The following is a 25968-nucleotide window of genomic DNA, read 5'->3' on the forward strand; positions in this document are numbered from 1 at the left end:
CCTGCTTATTCTTCCCATCTCATCTTTGGGCTTCTCTCTACCTGCCTCACACTGGCCTTTCTCCTCTAACTTCAGCACCTGGATATATTTTTTTCTGATTAAAATACATTATTTTATTGAGGGAGATAAGTTACTCAGAGGTGAAGAGGCTACAAAGGAAAGGAACACGTAAGAAGTCGGGTCTATTGATAGGCAAGAGAGATACTACTGCTTCTGAAGGCTCCACCCAACAAATATTTAGATTCCAGGGTTCCCTTTTATTCCATGGTTCAAGAATGGGTCACGTTTTCTGGTCATATGATCACAGAGAGCCAGTAGGAACCTTTTGACTATCAACCAAGAGTCTAGGTTTTCTCTCAGCCAAGGCATCCAGTGAAAATACAATATATGTTTCAGATTCCTTGGGAGGATTAAAAAATCTCTTTCACATCACATTGCCTGCTCCCTGCTCTTGGTTCTCTTTGCCATGGATTCATTCTTTAAGCATTTCTCATCTCCCGATCAAGTTTATCGCAATGCCCAAAAAATTTCAGAATGATTTTTGTGACATTCCTTTAGCAAGTTAATCAAGATGTTGCATTCCTCAGGGTGCAAGTATAGAGATAAGTCGGCATGTATCCTGAGAAGAAAGTGACAAGCCACAGCAGAACAACCCGACCTGCATCCCCAATGGGAGGACTGAGGCCTGTTCACTCTCAGAGATTTCTTACCCCCCAGCCCAGGACTGGCAGCTCAGCAGGGAGCTAAGGCTCCTGTGCCCTCCATAGCCAGCCGTGACCCACTTGAATGTATTTTTGTGTCAGGGTCCCCTGTTCCAAATTATCTTGACTATTCCTATCCCATTATTCAACTCTCTGTTCAAGTACCACTTCCCTGGCCTCATGATAAAAATGAGCTCTGGTGCAGGCACTTTCTGTTCCTTAACCCTGCTTTATTTTCCTTACCATACTTCTCACTACCTGAAATTATATTATTCATATATTTGACTCTCTGTCCATGATCTGCTTCTCCTCTAGAATACAAGCACTATGTGGGCAGGGCTTTGGTTTTCATTTACTGCATTATTAACAGCGTTTAGATCCACTCAATAAATATTTAAGTTGAATATTGAGTGAAGAATAAAGGAAAGAAGAAAATGAAAAAGAAAAAAAAAAGACTCTTTATGGCCTTTCATATTCCTGGAGGCATAAACTAAAATCTACTTTCACCATAATGAAAAAATGCCTTTCTTCTCTCTCAGTATGGGGCCATCCTTTCTCGTGCCTTGTAGTTATATAGACTCTGGTTGTTGGGCTGTTTGATTCTTTCTTGCGGAGCACTTCAGGGGATTTGGCTTGATCCCAGGTATTTCTACTCTCTGGGTGTGTTTAATGAGTTGGTGGTGAAAGGCCTCAGAAAATTCAATTTTAATGAAGCTTTTTGGTTTTGAGTGAATTTGGAAAAAGGAGAAAGTGTGGATCAGGGGAGGTGGGGAGAGGAAGAGAATCTGGGGGTAGTGATGGTCAAGTGAACATCTGTCATTCTTTTTGACTTCCCAGCACAATCAGAACATTCCTTATTTGGAGAATTTTCCCCCTCTTTTGCAGCTAGGACATGAGCCTGTGACCTTAAACCCGAACAATCACAAACTTTCGAGCAATATTTTGAATTAAAAGCAGGTGGTTCAAAGAAACAAGTCCCAGCTAGAATCCATTCTGGTGAGAGTGGCAGCAGGAAATTCCAACTCCCAGAGGCACAATGGCCGAGGTCATATCCACAACGCGGCCCCAGCAGTATTGGCAGCACCAGCCGGAGTCTATGCTGGGTGGAGTCTGCGGAGCAGTTTCTACCAGAGCCCATCTTATGTGATTCTGGCATTGATCCTGAGTGTGGAATCTGTGAGCCTGTTTTCTGGTCACCTGGAGAATCTGTGATATACTTTAATAAATTTCTTTTCTGCTCTTGCTAAGTTTTGGTTAGTTGCGACCAGCAACTCTGAAAGAGACAGGTGAAGTGGTGGAAAAATATACAGTGTTCATTCCTATCCCCCAGATCAGGCTTGATACTGCTGGAGAAAGCAGCTGGAAACCAGAATAGGGAGAGAATTATTTTAATAAGTAGCTCTGTGAGACTCAGGCTCAAACAGCAGTGCTTTCTTCCCCAGGTGACAAAATTCCATATCAAGCAAGAATATGAGCACCGGTGCACTTTTCCCAAGCACACACAGTCCTGGCACCATAAAGGCTCTGGTAAAGTCATTTTCGAACAACTTTTAGAACTTTGACATTTTCTTCAAAGAAATCCAACAAGGAAACTCCTTATGTTCCAGATACAAGTGGACTGCTTCGGTTGACAAAGGAGTCAGACGCCTTGAGCCCCACCTGAAGGCCCTACTGTGGTAACTGGGGTGCTTCATAGACCACTATGCATACCTGGAATTCAATCCCCAGGACTCTGGCAGTACCTGGCAGGATACTGGCAGGTACAATGTCACTGAGCCTGTGACATTGGAAGAAGACAAAGAATCCCATGAGGCAACATCTAGCAGCTGGATTCCAGAATGGTCCTTCGAGCAGATTTATCTTTGAGCACACTTCTCTAAAGGCTCCCAAAATGCTGGTGGGGAGGACACTTTGCAGGGCCTGCAGGCCTCACTTCAGCAAGTAGGGAAAATGGACCAGAGGGATTTGAATATTACAAATTAATGCCTTTTCTAACACAAGCTAATTAAGCCGGGGGAATGTTGGTTGTATACCTGTTTACTCAGCTATGTCTTATCGGTAGTATATTATGCATATTCAATTTCCGTTGCCTTAAACCTTAGTGAATTTGTTCACCAATTTCTGTTGCAACCTCAGCCCTTGTGAGAGAATAACCTAAGGTGAAATCAGTTGCCTCTCTGCCTGGATCTCCAAGGATTGCCCATGCCAGATATTGCTCCACAGCTGGGGTATCCATCCATCCTTCTGGATAGACCTCTGAACACTGCCCAAAGAATTCTGGCATCTCTTAGCATAATGATCTCCTGTTCGAATTTTGTCTCACATTACCTTAGTTTCATTTGTTAACCCCTTTGGGTGTTATCATGGAAAGGGCTTGAACTTAGAGAAAAGACAGTGTTGAGTTTAAATCCTTACTTGCAGTGGTATTTTAGGAGAGTTGTTTAACCTTTCTGGATTTCAAAATGGATATAATAATACTAAGCTCACAAGATTAGGAATAAGTTACTTAGAATGTCAAGCAGGGAGCCTGGGATGGAGAACTTACACAAAATCATTGCCCAGCTTTGTGAGGGTGTTTATTTTCTCAAGAACACCCTCGACATCCTGGCCTGACTGCTCTCACTTCCTCTGTCCTCCCACTCTGATAGCCAAGGGTAGGTGATAGCAGATTCTAGAGGCCTGGTAGACATTAAAGCAAGAATTGCTAAAGCAAATTAAAAAAGAATTGAAAAAGGCAAGCAAGGAGCTTTGTCCAAGTGAGGAAATGTATGGAATCCAGGTATTAATATGGAGCTAGGGGATCTGAAGCTTGGAAAGTCACTGGTAGGAAGCAAACATATAGGGACAATCTGGTTTATCCTTCTTGCTATAAATAGCACCTCTTTTCAGTCTCTAAAGTGCACCCTGTAGGATGATGAATTGTATGATCATCCTAATCATAATACAATAAAGCTCAAAGAACACTCAGAAAGCAGAAGCCTAGCTAGTACAGTGGGATGGAAAAAGTCAAGGAAGTGAGGAAAGGCCTGGGATAGTAAGCTACTATAGGTAAAATGATCTTGAAAATGGTGCATTTTCCACCTTAGCCAGAAAGGCTTTTAAATGATTCCTTTGGTAGTAGGAACTAAATTACTTGACTGGACCTATTCTTCAGTTGTAAGATGCATTTTACAAATAAATCTTATGGGTTTCACATTTTAAAAAATGGAAATGAAAAGTCACCCTTCAAGAATTAAAAGTGAGTGGGACACTGTATTATCTAGGGTTCTCTAGAGAAACAGAATCAGCAGGAAATATCCATAAATATAAAATTTATAAAAGTGTCTCATGTAACTGTGGGAACGTAGAGTCCAGGGTCTAAAGGGCAGGCTGCAAGCTGGTAACTCTGATGAAGGTCCTCAACAAACTCCAAAGGAGAGGCTCACAGGCTGAAGCAGGAAGAGAGACTGTCTCTTCTGAATTCTCCTTAAAAGCCTTCCAGTGATTAGATTAAGTGTCTAATTGCAGAAGACACTCCCCTTAGCTGATTACAAATGCAATCAGCTGTGGATGCAGCCAACGTGATCGTGATTTAAGTCCATGAAATGTCCTTTCAACAGATAGGCCAGCACTTGCACAACCAGACAAATGGGCACTACCACGGCAAGTTGACTTATGAACCTGACTATGACAGACACCTAGAGAGGTGAGTGTGGAGACAGAGCTAGAACCCTGCAGGCTCCCAGCTACTGTCATCAAAAAGTTCCAACTCAGCATGACCGGGTCTGGTTCCCACCTGCTGCTATAGCCCTTCCCCACACTCTAGCCAGGCATTGGCCAGGCAGAAACAATGACAGTTTTCCAAATGCACCAGGCTCATCACTTTTCCTTGCCTTTCCATGTTCTGAATCATTGGTCTTAGAAGAGATAGTCTACTGTTCATTCTCCTATATAATGCCTATTTCTCAAAATTGAGATGTTCCAGCAAACCCTCCTCTGGGTGGTCCCTGCTAGACTGGACTGGACACCCTTGTGCTAGGCCCCCTCCTCATGCTGATGACAGTGTACTGCAGCTATCAGTTAACTTGCTTATTCCTCCCTTAACTGTCAAATTGTAGTTCATCTTTACATTCTCACTTAAGTCAGTGTTTAACAAATAACAACTTCTCAATACATTTTTATGGTTTGAATAACTGAATTCTGGTGTACACTAAAGATGGTGAAGTTATATTTAAATTTCTCTCCCCCTTACTAACCAAATACAGTGGCAAGAATAATTGGTCAGCCAAGCCCATTGCTTATCCTGTTTAGGATGCTACATAAACTTGGACCACTCTAATAACCCTCTTGGTGGGTTTCCCAATTTAAGCTTCTACTCCTTCATATCCATCCTGCATGTAAATGAGATTTCTCTTCCCAAAACATCACTTTCCTAGGTCATTCCCCACTCAAAAATGTTAAGGAAGACACAAAGTCTTGTAAACAGTGATGGAACTATAAAATGGTAACATCACTTTAGAAAACAATTTTGCTCATTCTCACAAAGGTGAATATTCACACATCCTATGATCCTGCAGTGCCATTCCAGGATATATATATATACCCAAGAAAAACTTTTATACAGAGCAAAAGGAGAGAAGAAAAATTCTCGTAGGGGCACTTTTGCAATGTGAAAAAAAACCCACAAATAAGTCAATTGTGAATTGACAGAATAAAACAATAAAAGGCTGGTATAATCACAAAAAGAGCATATCATAGGAGCGAGCAATGAAAATAAACTGCAACTACACACGGTAATATGAATATGTCTTAGGAAGGTAATGGTGGAAAAAGCAAGTTGCAAAAACCTACAAAGAGTATGGCATCATTTTTATGCTAAAACCATTTTAAAGCTAAAAACAAGAAAAAGTAAGTAAATATATGGTGATATATATGTGTGCTAAAATTATCAATTAAAGGAAGTAAGGGAATGATAATCACAACTTGCAACATAATATTTGCCTCTTAAAGAGAGCAGGAGAAGAAAAGCATTGGATACAAGCAAGTTATTGGTAATTTGCTATTTATTTAAGTTCAGATGCGGGATCATGGGCATATATTTTATTATGTTACCATAATCTTTTACATTTATCAAACATTACACACTCAAAAACATTTAAAGGATGATCTTTGGAGTCAGAGTGAGTTAATTAAAATTATTAGGGAACATACAACCCTCTGGAAATGACACAGATTTGACATTATCTAAAGGAAGTTTGCCTGAACTGGCTGTTCACCTTCAGATACTGGAGACCTGTCCATGACTAGCCATGAGAGATCTATTCATCCTTGCTAAAACATGCATGAGCCAGAGCAAGACACAGCATAGCACTTTATACATTTATAATAAGAAGCACAATTCTCACATCCTGAAGATGCTCCTCCACCATGATAAGCACATTCTTTTTCCAGTAGAAAAACTGTATGGGAACTTAAATTATAATCAGAAGACTCATACTGATTTTCCATAACAATTCTTAGTCAGAGGATTGACTTTACTTGTAAAGCAACATATCATACAACAGTAAAAATAAACTATAGCTACACAGAGCAATATGAGTGCCATCAATTCTCATTATTCACAGCATTTATGTTCTCTGAATGACCACAAATACTGAATGAGCGGCTTCTGAACCACTGCTGTTAGGGGAAATACAGGTTATAGGGTTACAGGTTTAGATTAGAACCTAAGTAGGGTTAGGTTCCTGAAAACTTTTGAAATTTTCATCAACTGATCAATATATAACCTTATTTTATGTGTGTTTCTGTTTAAAGGCATCTTATTTGATATATATTGTTGATTCCTTAACATTGAACTCACAGGCAACAACATGTAGATCAGGCCTCGACAAAGTTTATCTAACACAAATTTTCTCCTTAAGGCGCATCACAGCCCTCTTGCACTTAGGAACACTAGATAGCATGTCAGGACTATTTTTGGGGCCATTTTACACAGTGAAAGCACGAAGAAGAAGCACAAAAATGCAAAAAAAAAACCATGGCACTAACTATGTTGCAAGTGGGATATTTGTTTACAGTATGATTACTGAAACAAGAAAGCAAAATGTCACTTTGTTCAGCCTCCTCAGCTGGTAATGGGCCTGTCAAAATTTTTGTCACCCTGAGCATGTCCACAAATGACTGTGAAAGTGTTACAAATATTTGTTTGGTGGTTACAAATAAATTTTTAGTGAGCAGACAACTTTGCAAGTATGAAATTCATGAACAATGCGGACGGACTGTATATTTAAGAAACATAATGAATTCAAAAAGCAAGTTGCACATCCTACCTGTTAGGGAGACCTACATGGGGATCAAAAGTTTGTTTAAGGAGCATGAATCAAAATTTAAACAAAACAAAAATCGAAGCCCCCCCCCCCATTATCTTCAATAAAATCAAATAACACCATGATACACTTGATGTACTCTCTGCTTCCATGCCTAGGCTAGACTATCATTAATTGATTATAGTGCCTTATGTTCTTTCTCACAGTAGGACTCCAGAGAGTTACTCTTAATTGATCAGAGATGTCACAAGAACTGAAGCTATTATTCGTAATCCTAGACGAAGAACTAAAAGAAAAATTATTTGTCCTGGTATGAAAAAGTCCCCTACAACCTGGTCACCAACTAGCCAGTACCCACTGATTTATTTAAGGCACCTACTCACTGTCCCTGCAAATGTTCTATACTATTTCTAGCTCGACACCTATCTCCTTCAAGTGAGACAGTCCACACACCAATGTGGTGTCTTTCTTCTCTGTCACGCTAACTCCAGTGTTTCCCACAAAGCTTCCCTGACCATCTCTGTCAAATTGCTGTTTACCTCTTCTGAAGGCGTGATAGTTAACATGCCATTTAGGATTCATTGTCTGGAAAACTTTTATTTGTTTCTGTATTATAATCCATTTGGTTTTAAGTTTCTTGAGGGTAGGATTACACTTCTTTGGGGTCCCTATAAAACTAACATGGCTTTTCAAATTGCATATGCTCAATGAAATCTGGTCACTGATTTTTTTTCCCTAAAAAAAAAATTAATCTCTTGAATTTTAAGAGTCCCTTTTAGTCTTCTGATCCTAAAAGAGATGAAAGAACAGAGTGATTATATTAGGACATTTGAGAAGATATATGTTCTAATTTTATTTTTATTGACGTTTTCATTAGTAAATTGGTGGTGGTGTGTGAAGGGGGATGTAGTTGATGCCAAATTTATTAGAGTAGGAAGAAGTAAGGAGGAGGGTAAAGGGGTCAAGAACCAGAAAATTCTTACATAATTTTCCCTCTATTCATAAGTATTTTGAATGAAAATATCAGGAAAATTAAGTAAGGGGAAGTTATTCGTATTCTTTTGCATTAACAACTATTTAATCTTAAAAATACAAACAAGATAAGAAAGGGAGAAAAAGCAGTAGTACTCAGAAATCACACCACCCAAGCACAACTGTAGTTTGGCATATGTCCTTTCATTCCTCTCTCTATGCATATGTGTATATGTAATATGCACTAATTTACATAATAGGGCAATGCTTATTTGCAACTTACTTTCCTAACCAGGAATCTATTATGGAGATTTTCCTATGCCAAGGAAATTGTTATACATCATCCTTTGTAATGCCCTCATCACTCTCTGCTGTATGTGCATCTGTTTTCAAGCTACAGAAACTCAATTTGAACGGACTTTAATAAAAGAAGTGGTTCATCCGATTGTGGAATCTGAGAAATTTTGAACAATTGAAGAAACGGCCGAGATGCCATAGAAGGTCAGAAACAGCTAAAACCAAGGACTCAAGCAACATTAAACTTTCTTCCTCCTGATCTGCTTTCCTCCTTGGATCCATTTCATGGTCCTTTACTGCCACATAGCTTTCTCTGCACAACAGGAAATATTATTTCTGACTGTACTGACTATAATTTTCAGAGTTTGATGTTCAAAATCTCAGGAAAGGGTATCATTAATTAATACCCCCTTCGGTACAATTAACTCTTTCCATATATCAGCTCCATAGAGGCCATGTGAATGGACAAAGGCAATTTCTAAGATAATAGAACTATTAGGCAAACAAAAATTGTAGATGTTCACCATAATTCAATTAACCAATAACTATTGATAGGCATTGGCATGGTCTGGTTCATGTGTCCACTTGGCCAAATGGTGGTTGGGCAAGTGCTGGCTTGTCTGTTGCAATGAGGACATTTCATAGAATTAAATCATGATCATGTCAGCTGCATCCACAGCAGATTCCATTTGCAGTCAGCCAAAGGGGCATGTCTTCTGCAATGAGTGATGCTTAATCTAATCACTGAAAGCCTTATAAGGAGGATTCAGAAGAGACTGGTGCTTCCTGCTTCAGCTGGCAAGCCTCTCCTGTGGAGTTTGTCCAGACCCTCCATCGGAATCGTCAGCTTCACAGCCTACTCTGCGGATTTCGGACTCTGCATTTCTGTGGTCACGTGAGACACTTTTATAAATTTTATATTTGCAAGTGTTCCCTGTTGATTCTATGTCTCTAGAGAACCCTAACTAATACAGGCATACAGAAGGTAAAAATTTTTTTCTTTTTTTTCAGAATTTTCTTTATTATGAAACATAACATATATACAAAAAAAAAGCAATAAATTTCCAAGTGTATTTTAACAAGTAGTTATAGAACAGAGTTTAAAGTATGGTATGAGTTACAGTTCCCTGATTTTTCATTTTTTCTACTAATTGCTCCAAGATGATGGAGACCAAGAGAAATATCAATATAATAATTCAGCAGCCATACTCATTTGTTAAATCCTACCTTCTCTGTTATACTTCTCCTTTTTTGTGTGTGTGAAAAATAACATATACACAAAAAAGCAATACATTTCAAAGCACATGTAACAATTAGTTGTAGAACGGATTTCAGAGTTTGGTAGGGGTTAAAATTCCACAATTTTAGGTTTTCACTTCTAGCTGCTCTAAGGTACTGCAAACTAAAATAAATATCAACATAATGATGACATATTCTTAAGAGTTATACTCTTTCAACATTTTTTTTCAATAAGTCATTTTTAGCATCTATCATGTGCCAGGCTTATACAAAGCACTAGGAACAGGGCAGTGAATAAAACCAAGGACACCCCTATTTTTAGGGAATTTACATTCTAGTGTGGGAAGATAGCTAATAAATTAAATAAAACATTTTGAGGATGGGTGAGGATTGCTATTTTAAGTAGAGCGGTAGGGAGGGCAGCCCTCAAAAGCGACATTTAACCAGTGACCTGAAGAAGGTGAGGGAAGTCAAGTGACTTTCTGAGGGTAATGCATTCTAAACAGAGGAAACTCCAAGCACAGAGCCCTGGGGTAGAAAGATGATTGGTGTATTTGAGGAAGAGCAGGAGGTCAGTGTGGCTGACACAGACTAATCTAGAAGACAAGCTGCCAAAGAAGAGGTCAGAGAGCTGATGAGGGACCCGGAACTGGAGGGCTTTTCAGGCCCCTGCAAGGCCTTTGGCTGCTATTGTAGTACTGTGGAAATCATTTAATTGACATGTCTCACCTCATGCTACCCAAGGGGTGGCCTATGGGCCTGGATCGGTCCTGAGCAGTCTGTCACATGCTTGTGACAAAAGAATTAGATAAGCTGAGAGCAGGCATTTGGAATTTGTTAAAGACATGTTTTTATATTGGTTCTCATTCCTGAAAGATCATTTTATGCCTGTTGAATCTGATAATAAAAATTGGGTTGGTAATTTCTAATGTCTTTTTAAATTTTCATTTTTCTAGTAATTTGTTTATATTATACTTTTCAAAAATGCCAATGCATGATGGAATGGAAATTTTTAAAAACTGTTCTTTATCACAGAAATCTTAAGTACTGCCTTAACTTGCATTTTAAAAGGATCACCCTATGGGAGCAAGAAAAGTAAAGGAGATTTTGTAATAATTCAGGAGAGAATTTTGGTGGCTTAGGCTATGATGATAAGAGGTATGTTCTTAGAAAAAAAGTGGACAGATTCTGGTATATTTTGAAGGTAGTTCTTTCAGGATTTGTTCAAGAGTTGGACATGGTATTTTGGGCCAAAAGTACAGTCCAGGGTGATTCCAGAGTTTTGGCATGAGCAAATAAGTTAAACAGGAGAAAAACAAGTTAGAGTAATTCCAATGTGAGCATGCTATATTTGATAGATATATAAGAATTCCAAATGGGGCTGAACATCAGAGGAAAATTCAAATACATAGAGATTTAGGGATTGGGGAAATAAGGAAGATCCAGCAAAGAAGTCTACGAATGGTCACTGAAGCTGGAGGAAACCTAGAACAGTGATGTCTTGTGAGCAATGAAAGAAAATGCAAGAGCAAGGATTGATTAATTGTGTTAAATGATGCTGATAGATAAATAGGATGAGGCTGGAGAGATGACCTTCGGAAGTAGAAAAACTTGAGGTTATTGGTGACTTTGACAAGTATACTTTTGTAAAATATTGGAGACAAAAGTCCAATTATCATGAATTCAAGAGAGAATGGAAATAAAAGAACTAGAGATAATGATCATGGACAACTCCTTCACTAGATCACTAGATTATCCTTTTAAGATTAGCACAGAATTAGTGCTAGAGATAGATGGAGAAGTGGGGTTGAACACTTTTTAAGACAGCAGAAATTGCAACATATTTTTATGTAGATGAGAATAATCCATTTCTGAGGGGGAAATTGTTGATGCAGGACAATAATGAGACTATCGCTGGAGCATATTCTTGAAGAGGCAATTTGGAAAGGTATTAGAGCACTTAGCTGGCCTTAGAAGTAGAGTAAAAGGAAAGAAGTCTGGGTATATGGACACAGAGATAGATGTGTGAGAGAAGCGACCTGAGAGTGGGTGGAATTTGTTGATGCTTCAGCTTTCTCAGTGAAATAGCAAACAAGTTCATCATTGAGAGTGGGGCTTGAGTAGATGTTAGAATAGGAGAAAGTGTAAATTTGTTATCTAAAAGCATGGGGCAATTAATGGACTAGACAAGCATAGTTTGATTACCAGACAAGAATAAGATCTCTTTAGAGATTGATGACCACAGACTTAACATGAACACAGCCAGTGAGGTTTTGAGTTTTTCTTCAACAATATTCAGCTGGACTAGTGAAGGAGGGCAGTAAAGGACAGTAGGATTTTCGCAGGGCTTTAGTTTTCCAAGGTGAAGTGACAAAGAGAGAACCAAGATAATTGAATGTGGATGCTGGAAAAAAGATTTTAATGTTGACTAATGGACTGTGATCTCAAATATTCTGTACTTTTTAAAGACTTTTGATAAATGTATTCATTTCATATTGCTGCTGTAACAAATTACCACAGACATTGTGGCTTATAACAATACAAATTTATCAATTTAGAGTTCTGAAGGTCAGAAGTCTGACAAAGATCTTACTGGGCCACATTTCTTTCTGGAGGTTCTAGGCAAGAATCCATTTCCTTGACTTCTCTACCCTCTATACATTATCCGTATTCTTTGGCTCATGGCTTCCTTCCTCCGTCTTAAAAATCAACAATGACATGTCAAATCATTTTCACATTACATCACTCTGACCACCTCTTCTGCTTCCCTCTTCCACCTTTAAGGACGCTTGTAATTATATTGGGCCCACTTTGATAATCCAGAATCCTTATCCTAAGGTCAGCTAATTAGCAGCTTTCATTTCATATGCAACTTTAATTTACTTTTGCTATATAAAGCATATTCATAAATTCCAGGGATTAGGAGGTGGGCACCTTTGGGGGCCCATTTTCTGCCTACCACAATGCATAATGCCAAATGTTCTGTAGAAGCACCACACCCCTTCTGAAACAGAATGAAAGGGCCTCTTTGCTACTATTTTGCAATTCTAAGCATTGTTGTTAAAATTTCCAACCAGACAGTGGGCAAGGATGTCATATATGCTCTCTATTTGCATTGATTTCATTATTAATGGTCCTGAGTATCTTTCCTATAGGCGTTTTTTTCTTCTTTTGTGAAGAAAATGTGTGTCCTTTGCACAAAATTTAAAGGTCTCTTTTGGTTGTATATTTTTAAGACCTAAGAGTTGTTACCTCTTTTCCTATCATATATGCTATAACTATTTTTTTCCAGCTCATTATCCATCTTCCACCTTTCTTTTTAGTTTTTTTTAACTGTATAGAAAATTTTTATTACTATATAACCAAATCTGTCAACTATTTAGAGTGGTTTCTGAACTTTGTGTGATTTAGAGAAATATTCCCCACTGTAGGGAAATAAAATTCCACTGGAATTCATCAGGTGGCAAGTAGAAGATCAATACGCAAAAATTAGTGATTTTTAGTAATGAACAATCTGAACAGGAGGTAAAGGGGAAAATCCATTTACAATAACAACCAAAAGAATCAAGTATCTGGAATAAATTTCACTAAAGATGTAAAAGACTTGTATATACATAACAATAAAACATTGCTGAAAGAAATTAAAGAAGTCCTAAATAAATGGAAAGACATTGTGTACTTATGGATTGAAAGACTAAGTATTAAGAAGTCAATGCTGCTCAAAGTGATTTTCAGTTTCAATTGCAATCTAAATAAAAATCCAACAACCTTCTTTTCACAAATAGAATAGCCAATAATAAAATTTATATGGAATGCTAAGGAGCCCCAAATAGCCAAACCATCTTAAAAAAGAAGGATGAAGTTGGAGGAATTACACTTTTCAATTTTAAAACTTTTTACAAAGCTACATAAGCAAAATAGTATAGTACTGGCACAAGGACAGAGAGATTAATGGAATAAATTGGGAGTTCAGAAACAAGCTTTCATATCTAAGGCCAATTGATTTTTGAACAAGGGCCAAGTGCACTCAATGGATACAGAACAGTGTCTTTAACAATTGGTACTGGAAAAAAATGGATTTCCATTTGCAAAGGAATGAAAGTGGACCCATACCTCAAAGGAATGAAAGTGGACCCATACCTCACACCATGTACAAAAATTAACACAAAATGGATCAAACATCTGAATATAAGAGCAAAAGCTATAGAACTTCTAGAAGAAAACATAGGAAAGCAATGTCAAGACCTTGTGTTAGGCAATGGTTTCTTAGACTTTACACCAAAAACATGAACAATGAAAGAAAATTAGAGGTATGTGACTTTATAAATTAGAAACTTTTTTTGTATCAAAGGACTTTATCATGAAAGTAAAAATGCAACTTAAGTAATGGGAGAAAATATTTGGAAATCACATATCCTATAAGAGTGTAATATTCTATATAAAGAAATCCTATAACTCAAAAACAAAATGACAAGCAACCAATTATTAAAATGGGCAATGGAACTTGAATAGATATTTCTCAAAAGAAGGTATACAAATGACACGTGAAAAGATGCTCAGCATCTTTAGCAATTAGGGAAATGCAAATCATTTCAAACCCAGTAGAATGGCTACTATTAGATAAATAGAAAATAATAAGTGTTGGAGAAGATGTGGAAAATATGAACATTCATCCATAGCTGGTGGGGATTTATAATAGTGCGGCCTTAATGGAAAATAGTTTGGCAGTTCCTCAGAGAGTTAAGTACAGAATTATATAACCCAAAATCCCACTCTAGATATATACTCCAAAGAACTGAAACAAATAGGGACTCGAATAGATATTTGCACACCAATGTTCATAGACAATATTCACAGTCATCTAAAGATGGAAGCAAACCAACAGATGAGTTAAACAAAATATGGTATATACATACAATGGAATACTATTTGGCCATAAAAAGGAATGAAGGAGACAGATTTTGGACTGCTAAGCCATCTTCTCTCCTATTATACACCTAGCAATAAATTCTTTCTCTCTTTGAAATCCCGGTTTCTCAGGAATTGGTTACTGAGTGTGTTGGGCAAAAGAATCCACGGCCTTTGGATTCTTTGGCGACCCTGTGGGATGAATGCCTGAGACTCTGGAGCCCCAGCAGAGCAGCTAAGCCAGGTAACCAAGCCGTTTGCAGCCACTGGACTGAATTTAGTCTAGCGGCTCAGCAACCAGGGTTTCTGCTGCCACTCCAGAGACTTTTGGCACCTTGAAAAGTTTCAAAAAGAAAAAACATTTCCAGTTCCATGTCCAGATATCTGACTGGGTGAGCAGGTCATCAGGGTAAAAGTGGACTGGGAAGTGAATAGGCAGTTCAAGTTCCCTTGACCTAGGTGGGTTATGCTTCCAGAACAATCCCCTTTGGCCTCTACACCTTCTGTTTTTGCCTATTGTACTATACAGGGTTAGAAGCCCTGAGCTAATCCAACAATTAATTGGTGTTTAATGAAATTAAGTAGGCCTGTTTAAGTGCTAGCCTGTGTGTTGCCTGGGTAGTAAGAGTTAATGTTTGTTTAATTATTAATCAGTGTGTTAAGCCTTTAATGCTTGTTAGCTAGTTGGTGCATTTGGTCTAGATATTAATTGGTGTGTTACTTAAATATAATATGTGTTAAGCTTCTGTTTAAATCTATGTTCCTGCATGTATATTGGCCAAATGTTCCTAACCGGTTACTGATTACAGACATTCTTTAAAACAGGAACCTTTGGGCAGTCTTGAAAATTGAAAAGAGTTTGGTTGAGATTATTCAAAAAGGGTTTATTTCTATAACATAATTAGGCCTCAAAATGATTTAAAATGAAAATACTACCATTATAATTAAAGTTATGAAAATAATACCATTACAGTTAAAATTAAAATTAAAGATAATATAGTCAAAATTGTTCTCCAAAAGGTGAAAATAGGATGGGATAATATATTCAATCCTTTATTTGTCCCTCTCAAAGGTATTTCTACATTTCTGGTTCTTGCATAACTAACTTTCTAGCTGCCTCTGTGCCTGTTCAATGTATATTCTCATACCTCTGGATGTTAATAACAAAGTAACAAAAATTCTTTTGAAAAGCTCTATTGGAATTGCTTTTTTAGCAATTTAGAAATCACAATTTTGTATAAATTGGTACTTCTGAAGTAAAAAGAGAAGAACCTCCCTGAATGGCAAGACTCAAACCTTAACTTGTAATTATTGTAAACAAACCTGGACATTAGAAAGAAATCACCCCTGAAATTTCCCTAAGGCAGCAGAAAACTTCCAAAGGGCTGCCTCTGGAAAAAGCAAAGACCTTTTCCAATGGTCCTGGTCACAGCCTTTAGTAAAATAAATCTAATTGGAAATAGTTAAAGAAGGGCATAGGAACTCCCAAAATTCCAGGACCCTCACCTAAAAGTTTCATTAAGCCAGGCTTCAGTCTGCCCCAAGTCCTAACTACCTAAAACAATTATGGTGGGAGGGCTAGACTCAGAAAGATATGGCAAGGTGTGGTTTAGAAATCTTTTTTTTTTTTTAACTGGGCCTGAAGGTTAGAAATGGTAAGCATAAAAAAAGCTACAGAATAGGTTATGTTTGTTAATATCATTTTTTCCAGTAATACCCTTGCAATGGTAACTGTAATAATCAGATCATTTTCAAAATAGAAATAACCTTGGGATAGGAGTAACTGAATAAAATCTAATTACCAAATTTCAGTAAGTAAAATGAAAGATCTTTGAGAGACATAGAAAAGTTTTCCTGGATTTAGGCTTAGAAGAAGTTAAAAATTTTAGTATATTTTCAAGAACTTTATAGTCAGTGTACTTCAAAATTGTTTGTAATTTTAAGATATTATGAAAACAAAGACTTTTTTCAACCTCCTATAAAAGGAATTTTATGATAAATTTTGAATTGAACAAATGCAATTTTATTCTGCTTGAGTGTGTTCTCCCTAAATCTATATAAGCTTACTGATAAAATAAACTAGTATTATAAATACATTCTCAAAATTCCTCTTAAGATAGCCTAACTAGATAGATTAGCTTACATGAACTGAGTAATGTACATATAATAATACTTATATAAAGTATAATAAAATTAAAAATATGCTAATGTTTCAAAATATTCTAAATGAAATCAGTTGCATTTAGTAAGAATATAAATGGATTTGTTTTATAACCTTGGTTACCTGGATTTCAAAGAATCTGGTTTTTGGTTACTTACCCATTTGTTTCCTCAGTGTGTGAAAGCATTTGAATTTGTAGTTGCTTTGTTAATGTCAATCAGAATATTTCTGCTAGTAAATGCTATCATAAATAGAGAACACCTAATTCTGAGCTTCAAAGAGTGTAATTCTAGTTAGAATATACTTGTACAAGGGTATAGTGTAATACAGTAGTAATAAAGAATAAAAGTGCTGGAAGAATTTTAAAAGCAGGTAAAGAATGGCCTAAGAAGATCTTATAGAAGAGGTGACAATATTAAGATCTTTAAATTAAAAAGAAGCATTTAAATAAATAGAGCTCTGAACAAGTTTTTAGAAATCATAATTTAATCTTGTAAACTAATGTATTCCTGGTGTTATTTACCAGCTGGAAATAATGTTGAGAAAAATAATAGTTGCTGTTGACTATAAGCTCTGAATGAATGTAGAGAGTTGTAAAAAAGGAGTTTATGAAAGTGAATTCTGTCATAGTCAGTGCTAACCAAAATTTAATTTATCTGTTTATTATATATTTAAAAAAATAAAGCTTTTTTTTGTCAAACCAGGTATGAAAACAAAACTAAACTTTAGTTTTCTCCCTGTTAAAATCATATAGATTAAAAGGTTTAAGTTTTTCTTAATAATCCAAGTATTCTGTCTAGAAAACAAAGATGTTTACATAAGAAGAATATCCTTTTTAATATCCTTGGCTTTCTCATCCTATATTTCAGATGACAAGTTTTCTCAGGGAAAAATTGTCACAAATAATTTGTCCTTTCATCTTCTATAAGTAAGGTGCTAAAATAGTTTAACCTATTGCATAGGAGGTATTACCATGGTTAAAAGAGATTTTTTACCCTATTGCTGATTAAATTGGTATAGGTAAAATAATATTATTCACATATTAAGAGGTTATATAAAATTCCTACAAAACTGGCAATGTTTCACTATCCATGTATAGCCTGATACTAATCTGTATGGTGTTAAGCAATGATATGATGTTGTTAGTCATAGTTTAGTTATTCTTAGAAAGCTACAGATCATAGAAACAGCCAAATTGTCAGTTGTGCTGCTTTGCTGTAAAACTTTTCTAAAAGTATATATTGTCAGTTATAGCTCAGACCTCCATCTGTAATAAGGAAAAACTTTAAAAGAAAGGCAGGACAACCATATATTATATTTTATCTGTTAATTAACATAACTCAGATAATTGTGCAAAAGTGAAACAGAACAAAACCTCTGCTACAGTTTCTTAATATAAAACAACTGCCTAATATTTTTATTTCTAAAAGTAGCTTCATTTAAAAATGTTTATAAAAATTAAAGCTCAGATTATAAGCTTTAAGTGTTACCTTCAAATTCTGAAACACTTTGTACCTTCAAATTCTGAAACACTTTGCTCTTCCCTGGAACTTTAAGTATCCGTGTGACATCTAAGACTCAGATTTTGTTCTCCGGCTCTGAAAGTCAACATAAATCCATCCAGCAACTGTTTAAGAAAAAAAAAAAAACTGAAAATGATCAAACTCTGATTAAAGATGTGATTAAATTGACTGATTAAAACTAAGGTAAATCAATATACAAGGTAAAGAATAACATTGTCTGTGTTTTAAAGCTTTAACTTTTGTGTGAGATAAAAAGAAAAATATTTATTTTATCCAAAAGTCACACAAATTTAATCTGTCTAGTCAGTTAAACAATCTAATTCAGCTTTACCTGATATAGAACCTGGAATGAGGAAAATAATCTTAATGTTTTGTACAAGTTATCGTTATGCAACGATGCATTTGAGAATATTTTGGGCAGAGAATGAAAAAGTATTTGCAGAATCCTTTGAGGGACTGGTAAAAATAGAACTATTAAGCTTCTCCACCTGGGTAATTCTTGACATTTTCTTAAGCAAGAAGGGCTCCCAATTTAATAAGCCACAGCCTCTGTTTTGAGGCTTGCCCTTATGAAACTTATTTCTGTAATAGAAAACTGAACCTACTTATAATTAGTGCCTAAGAATTATCTCCAGAAAATCTCTGCTGATGCTCCAATGTGGTCTCTCTCTAAGCCAAACTCTGAGCTTCCCCCAAGTGTGGGACATAATTTCAAGGGATGCTAGCCTGGCCCTGGCAGGTTGAAACATAATTGGCCCTGGCATTGGGGGGCAGAACTGGTCCGGATATTTTGAGGTTTAAGTTCCAAGGATGAGCCTAGCCCTAGCATCATAGATTAGTTGATCAAAAGAGGGTAAAGAAATAAAGTTTCAATGGCTAAGAGTCAAGAGGTCATTCTGAAGGTTACTCTTCTGCAAGTTTCAACAAGATATTACAAACTACCACAATTCGGCAAACCCCAACCAACAGTGTTTCTGGAAACCCTGAAAGGTATCCTACGCTCTATAAAATTTTATTTATTAAGTTTGTTTTCCAGAGACTTGAAACCTCCAGATTGTTTCAATACCAGAGAAGCTCTAAAACCCAGAGATACTGGACTCTCCAAGAATAACCACAGGTTTCATCATTTCATCTGCTCCTAAATAGCAATGCCCCTTTTCAGCTTTGAAGCAGTTATTGATTCATCACCCAGATATCCCTCAAAATTGAGAGATAATTATCAAATGAGGGGAGGAGTTGTTGTAACCAAGAAGTCAGGATTTAAGTGATAGTTTTGACTGCTGAATCATTTTATAAATATTCCTTTTTGCTTTCTCATATGTTGGAGTAAACAGAGGGAAATCCCTGAAATCTCTAGATTGTAATCTGGCTGCCTTGATGTCTGATAATGATTTTACAACCCTTACCTTCTGCTCCTGTGATTATAAAAACCTTTTGACTACTCTTCATTTGTATCCAGTTATCCAGTTTTTCAAATTTAGAGCCTTTTAATCACTAAGATAGCTCCTAATGTTTATTAATGAAGGGTCTTGGGTCTGCCTGGAATTAACCCTGCCCCCAGTCCAAAGTTATCTTGATGATCAAGACTGGGTCTAACCAAAGTGGGCCCACCAAGCATGTGCAGTAGCTTAGACTCTAACCTACAAGTCACCCATATCTCATTCTGCCATTTTCTTTCATACATTCTGTGACTAAGCATGTAATCAGTCTGTACATGCACAATAATCAGATCACCTCTAATTACGTCATCTGGGGCCACTGTGCTCATTATTCTATGCCCTGCCCATCTTTTCTCTAATAAAACTATCCAAATTACTATAGTTCGGGGAGACAGATTTTGGGCCAGAAGGCCATCTGGTCTCCTACTATGCATCTAGTAAAAAACTCTTTCTCTCTTTGAAGAAAAAAAAAAAGGAATGCAGCTCTGATACATATGTGACAACATAGATAAGCCTAAAACACATCATGTTGAGTGAAATAAGCCAGACACAAAAATATCAGTAGCACGATATCACTGATAAGAGATAATTAGAATAAGCAAATTCGTAGTCAGAAAAAAGAATACAGATTACAAAGGGCCAGAGTGAGGGGGACAGGAAAGGGAAGTTAATGCTTAATTGGTACAGAGGTTTTTTTTAAACTTTTTGTATTAATTTTTAAAAATTGACAAACAAAACATTAAGATATCATTCCATTCTACATACACAATCAGTAATTCTTAATATCATCACATAGTTACATATTCATCATTTCTTAGAACATTTGCATTGATTTAGAAAAAAGAAATAAAACGATAATAGAGGAAAAAAAAGATTATACGTACCATACCCCTTACCCCTCGCTTTCATTTACCACTAGCATTTCAAACTAAATTTATTTTAACATTTGTTCCCCCTATTATTTATTTTTATTCCATATGTTCTACTCTTCTGTTGATATAGTAGCTAAAAGGAGCATCAGACACAAGGTTTTCACATTCACAGAGTCTCATTGTGAAAGCTATATCATTGTTCAATCATCATCAAGAAACATGGCTACTAGAACACAGCTCTACATTTTCAGGCGGTTCCCTCCAGTCTCTCCGCTACATCTTGAACAACAAGGTGATATCTACTTAATGCATAAGAATAACCTCCGGGATAACCTCTCAACTCTGTTTGGAATCTCTCAGCCATTGACACTTAGTCTCATTTCACTCTTCCCCCTTTGGTCAAGAAGGTTCTCTCAATCCCTTGATGTTAATTCTCAGCTCATTGTAGGGTTTTTCTTAGTCCCTTGATGCTGAGTCTCAGCTCATTCCAGGATCTCTGTCCCACGTTGCCAGGAGGGTCCACACCCCTGGGAGTCATGCCCCACGTAGACGGGGGAGGGTGGTGAGACTGCCCGTCATGTTGGCTGGAGAGAGAGGCCACATCTGAGGAACAAAAGAGGCTCTTTTGGGGGTGACTCTTAGGCCTAAATTTTAAGTAGACTTGACCTATCCTTTGTGGGGTTAAGTTTCATATGAACAAACCCCAAGACTGGGGGCTCAGCCTATAGCTTTGGTTGTCCACACTGCTTGTGAGAATATCAAGAATTCAATTTGGGGAAGTTGAGTTTTCCCCCGTTCTCACCATTCCCCAAAGGGGGCTTGCAAATACTTTTCCAGTCACTGATCAAATCACTCTGGGATTCATCGGGGCATCACTCTGGACAAACCAACAAAATCTCATGTCCTACCTGAGATTCCAAGTTCTTATGACATTCAATCAAACTATCTACATGAGTTATATTAGGAAATGCTCTAGTCAAAATATAAATTTTGTAACAAATAAACATTTTTTGCTTTAGTCTCACACATAAGGTGACATTTTAAAGTGTTAATTATCATCTATTTTCAGCACCCTGCAATAATGACACTCCTTTGTTCTTCCTCATGCAAAAACATTTTTGAAGTTTGTACATTGTACATTTCACTATTATTATACACTCTAGGCATTCCTAGATTATACTATCTCGATCTTTACCATCTATCTTTCTTTCTGATTTCATTTATGTCCCCAGCCCTCCTCCCTCTATCATTCCCACATGCAGCTTCATTCAGTGTTTTAACATAACTACATTACAATTAGGTAGTATTGTGTTGTCCATTTCTGAGTTTTTGTATCCAGTCCTGTTGCACAGTCTGTATTCCTTCAGCTTCAATTACCCAATATCTTACCCTATTTCTACCTCCTGATGGTCTCTGTTACCAATGACATATTCCAAGTTTATTCACTAATGTCAGTTCATATCAGTGAGACCATACATTATTTGTCCTTTAGTTTTTGGCTAGTCTCACTCAGCATAATGTTCTCTAGGTCCATCCATGTTGGTACATGCTTCATAAGTTTATTCTGTCTTAAAGCTGCATAATATTCCATCGTATGTATATACTGCAGTTTGTTTAGCCACTCGACTGTTGATGGACATTTTGGCTGTTTCCATCTCCTTGCAATTGTAAATAATGCTGCTATAAACATTGGTGTGCAAATGTCCGTTTGTGTCTTTGCCCTTAAGTCCTCCAAGTAGATACCTAGCAATGGTATTGCTGGGTAATATGGCAATTCTATATTCAGCTTTTTGAGGAACCGCCAAACTGCCTTCCACAGTGGTTGTACAAGTTGACATTCCCACCAACAGTGAATAAGTGTGCCTCTTTCTCCACATCCTCTCCAGCACTTGTCATTTTCTGTTTTGTTGATAATGACCATTCTGGTGGGTGTGAGATGATAGCTCATTGTGGTTTTGATTTGCATTTCTCTAATGGCCAGGGAAGTTGAGCATCTCTTCATGTGCCTTTTGGTCATTTGTATTTCCTCTTCTGAGAAGTGTCTGTTCAAGTCTTTTCCCCATTTTGTAGTGGTACAGAGTTTTTGCTTGGGGTTACAGAACAGTTTTGGTAATGGATGGTGGTGATAATAACTGCTGAATTATATATTTGAATGTGGTTAAAAGGGGGAAATTTTACATTGTATATATGTTATTAGAATATTTTTTCAATAGAATTGTACAACACAGTGAATCCTAATGTAAACTATGGACTATAGTTAATAGAATATTATAATAATATTGTCCCATCAATTGTAAAAAAGCTACCATGCTAATGTAAAGCATTGATATAGGACTGATCTACGTGGGGGGGGGGCAGTTTATGGGAACTCAGTATCTTCTACATGATTTTTCTGTAAACCTACAATTTTTCCAATTTAAAAAAAATTAAATCATAAAGCATAATGAGGTGCCACCTCACACCCACTCGGATGCTATAATTAAAACCCATACATACACACTCAGAAAATAACAAGTGTTGGTGAGGATGTGGAGAAATTGGAACCTTCTTCCATTGCTGGTGTGAATGTAAAATGGTTCAGCCATTGTGGAAAAGAGTTTGGCGGTTCCTCAAAAATTAAACATAAAAATTACCATATGACTCAGCACTTCCACTCCTAGGTGCCTACTCGAAAGCACTGAGAACGAGACTCAAACAAATGCATTTCTTAGCAGGATTATGCACAATAGCCATACCACCTACCTCCAAGGCTTTGGTGATGGTTCACCTCTTCAACAGACGTAAAAATCCCTTAGGACAGAGCCTGCCACACAAAAAACTATTAAATCTGTTGGAGTTACTAAGAGTGATCATGAGGCCTTCAAGGGCAGAAATACCTTCTTGGTTTCCCCCCATAAAGTAACTTAAATTAATTTATACCCAACCTTTAAGCTGCTCCATTTACATTTGTTTCATGTAACTTCTAATTATTTCTCCCTATTTCTCCATTGCCTGTCAATGCTTTATCAGGATCCTATCTATCTCAAGAAAACCTGGTCAGAAAATCCTTGAGTCTGTTTAATATAGATTCACACTTCTTCTTCTTCCTGTAAAACTCTTCATTGTAATTCTTTAAAAAAAAACAAAAACAAAAACAGAGCCAAGTAATTTCAAATGCCACGAAACTTTCCAGAGGAAGATAAGTATTAGCATGAGAAGTCAATGATTTTGGTGTTTTTCTGTTAAAACGTGTCTTGCTAGGCATGGTAAAAATGAAACAAGGAAATATACAGAATATTTCTCCCTGACACTGCTACAGCTGTCGTTGGCTGCATGATTTATTACCTCATACCCTCCCCATATGAACTTACCCTCAGTCCTAACCTTGCTTCCCAGACTGTCCTCACCATCCCCACTTCATGCTCACTACCTACAGAAGTAAAACTGGAAGAGTAAACTGTGGTGGAACAAGACGAATATATTACAAACTCAGGCAGAAAAAACAGAGTCCTTTTCCTTCCCTCTAGGTGGAAGCACAAATATATATATATATATATTAAAATATTTATCTACAAATATCATCCTCATACTCATTTCAATGTTTCCAAAATACAAGAAGTAACAAATGGGGTCAAAATTCCAATATAACATGTAAGCGAAATGTTTTCTTTTGGGTTCTTTGTTTTCCAGTGATTTCAGTGAATTTCACCTGTCTAAGTTCTTTATTGTCTTCCAAGTAAGAAAATAATTATATAAGCAGAATGTTAGTTCCAAAGGAACCTCAAGCTTATTGAGAAATTCGCTAGTGGTGGGATTCATTTTTTTAAAAGAAACTTACTGGAAAAATATTAACAGGTCATTGCTCAAAACATCTATATAAAGCCTTATTGAACATGTTTGCTATGAAATTTGTTATTAGTGCATCAGTTATATACAAACAGGGCTTTTAATAATGTTCTATATCTTAAAAGGTAAAAGTAATCATCTTTAATCATGTTTATAGTAACACATCTGCCTGTCCTTCTTGCCCGTGTTAAATTTTTAAGTTACCTCTACAACTTTGACTTAATAATCCCCCAATCCCCAACAGAAACTCTCCTCCCCCATCTCTTAGTGCACTTAGGGCTAACCAGATATTTGGGGTAAGGTTAATCCCTAAAAATTAAACTAGCAAAATCAGTTGCCAAAACTGGAATTAGCTAGTTGCTGAAATTGTCTTACAGTAAAGGATATCCCAAAATGATAACCTAAACATTAATACTGGAGAACAGAATAAATAATGTGAACAAGATGTGTTTTTCGTGGAGTCCAGGACAAGTAATTCCAAACAGCAATTTGCCTTCCAGTGAGACTTTCCTACTGGGGAGGGCCTATGAAGCCCAGTTGGCCAGAGTATTTTATCCCACTTCAAAGTTATATATTAAATTAATAACTTGACTCCAGTCTTTTCCATCAGTCTCTGGTGGGTTGGTTCTTTCCACATGTGATAAATTCTAGGTACTGACACATTCAATTTCTTCACTCACAAAATTAAGCAATGAATTCTTCTGTGTTAACACCATCTGAGCAGACTGGGCAGAGGCAGGAGCTAATGCTGGGATTCAACTTCTGCTCTACCCTCTCTTTACACTTTATCTTTGCCAGGCAGGACACCTCTGATTCTGAGTAAGATTGGCTGGGCATACAGAATGCCATCTCAGGAAGTTCACATCCAAGAGGAAAGAGGAGAGGCAGTGGGAAGTGAAAGTGCTATAATCACTAGTGCAGTAAGCTAAGATGGCTGCCCTGGGTGGTCATTCATATTTAGAGAACTTAGTAAGTCTGGCAGACTGCCAGAGATGGCACCGCTGTTAATAATTTGTAATATTTTCATCTGGAGTGCTTGTCAGTAACTTGATGCTAATTTTCAAGTTACAGTGATGCTGTATATAAACTGTAGTAAATTTATTTCGTACTAAATATAAAATAAAATGCCAAGTGAAATAACATTATGTACATTAGCTTTTATTAGTTTTTGCCACTTACTGTATACCAGGCACTAGCCTAAATAACTTACATGCAGGATTTAATTTCCGTACAAGCCCTTTTATTATCCCCTATTTCTAACTGAACAAAGTAAGCCATAGAGACATTGCATAACTTCTATGAAATCACACAGCTAATGAGTGGCAGAACTAGAAGCAAATCCGGGGATCCTAACTCTAGAACTTGGGCTTTCAGCTATTTTGAAATTTTCACTGTAAAAACAGTGCAGTGGTGGACATTTTTTACTATAAATTTTTTTTTAGCATTTAGGATAGCTTCCAACTTGATAATGTTACAGACTCTGTCAAAGAGTATTAATTTTAAAGTTTCTTGATATATAGTCAAATTGCTTTCTAGAAAGGCTTGACCAGTGTACTCCAGAAAGCAGATTTTAGTTGAAGCTTTACAAAGGTAGTGTCAGCCAGCAAACAAGAGACAAAGCATATGAACCAAAGGTGTGACAGTGGCAAACAAGAGGCAAAGTACATGAATCAAGAAAGCTAATGATCCTGGACTAACTACACTGATAAAGTACTCATGTCCAAAG

The 25968-nt window shown here is 36.8% G+C and overlaps 1 pseudogene; it reads right to left on the reverse strand.

The window, feature by feature from the left end:
• Positions 1–301: 301 nt before the first annotated feature.
• Positions 302–25968, reverse strand: part of LOC143690684 (COX assembly mitochondrial protein 2 homolog pseudogene) — a 40802-nt pseudogene continuing 15135 nt past the window's right edge.

The sequence above is a fragment of the Tamandua tetradactyla genome, chromosome 7 (assembly GCF_023851605.1).
Source record: "Tamandua tetradactyla isolate mTamTet1 chromosome 7, mTamTet1.pri, whole genome shotgun sequence".
NCBI classification, from domain to species: Eukaryota; Metazoa; Chordata; class Mammalia; order Pilosa; family Myrmecophagidae; genus Tamandua; species Tamandua tetradactyla.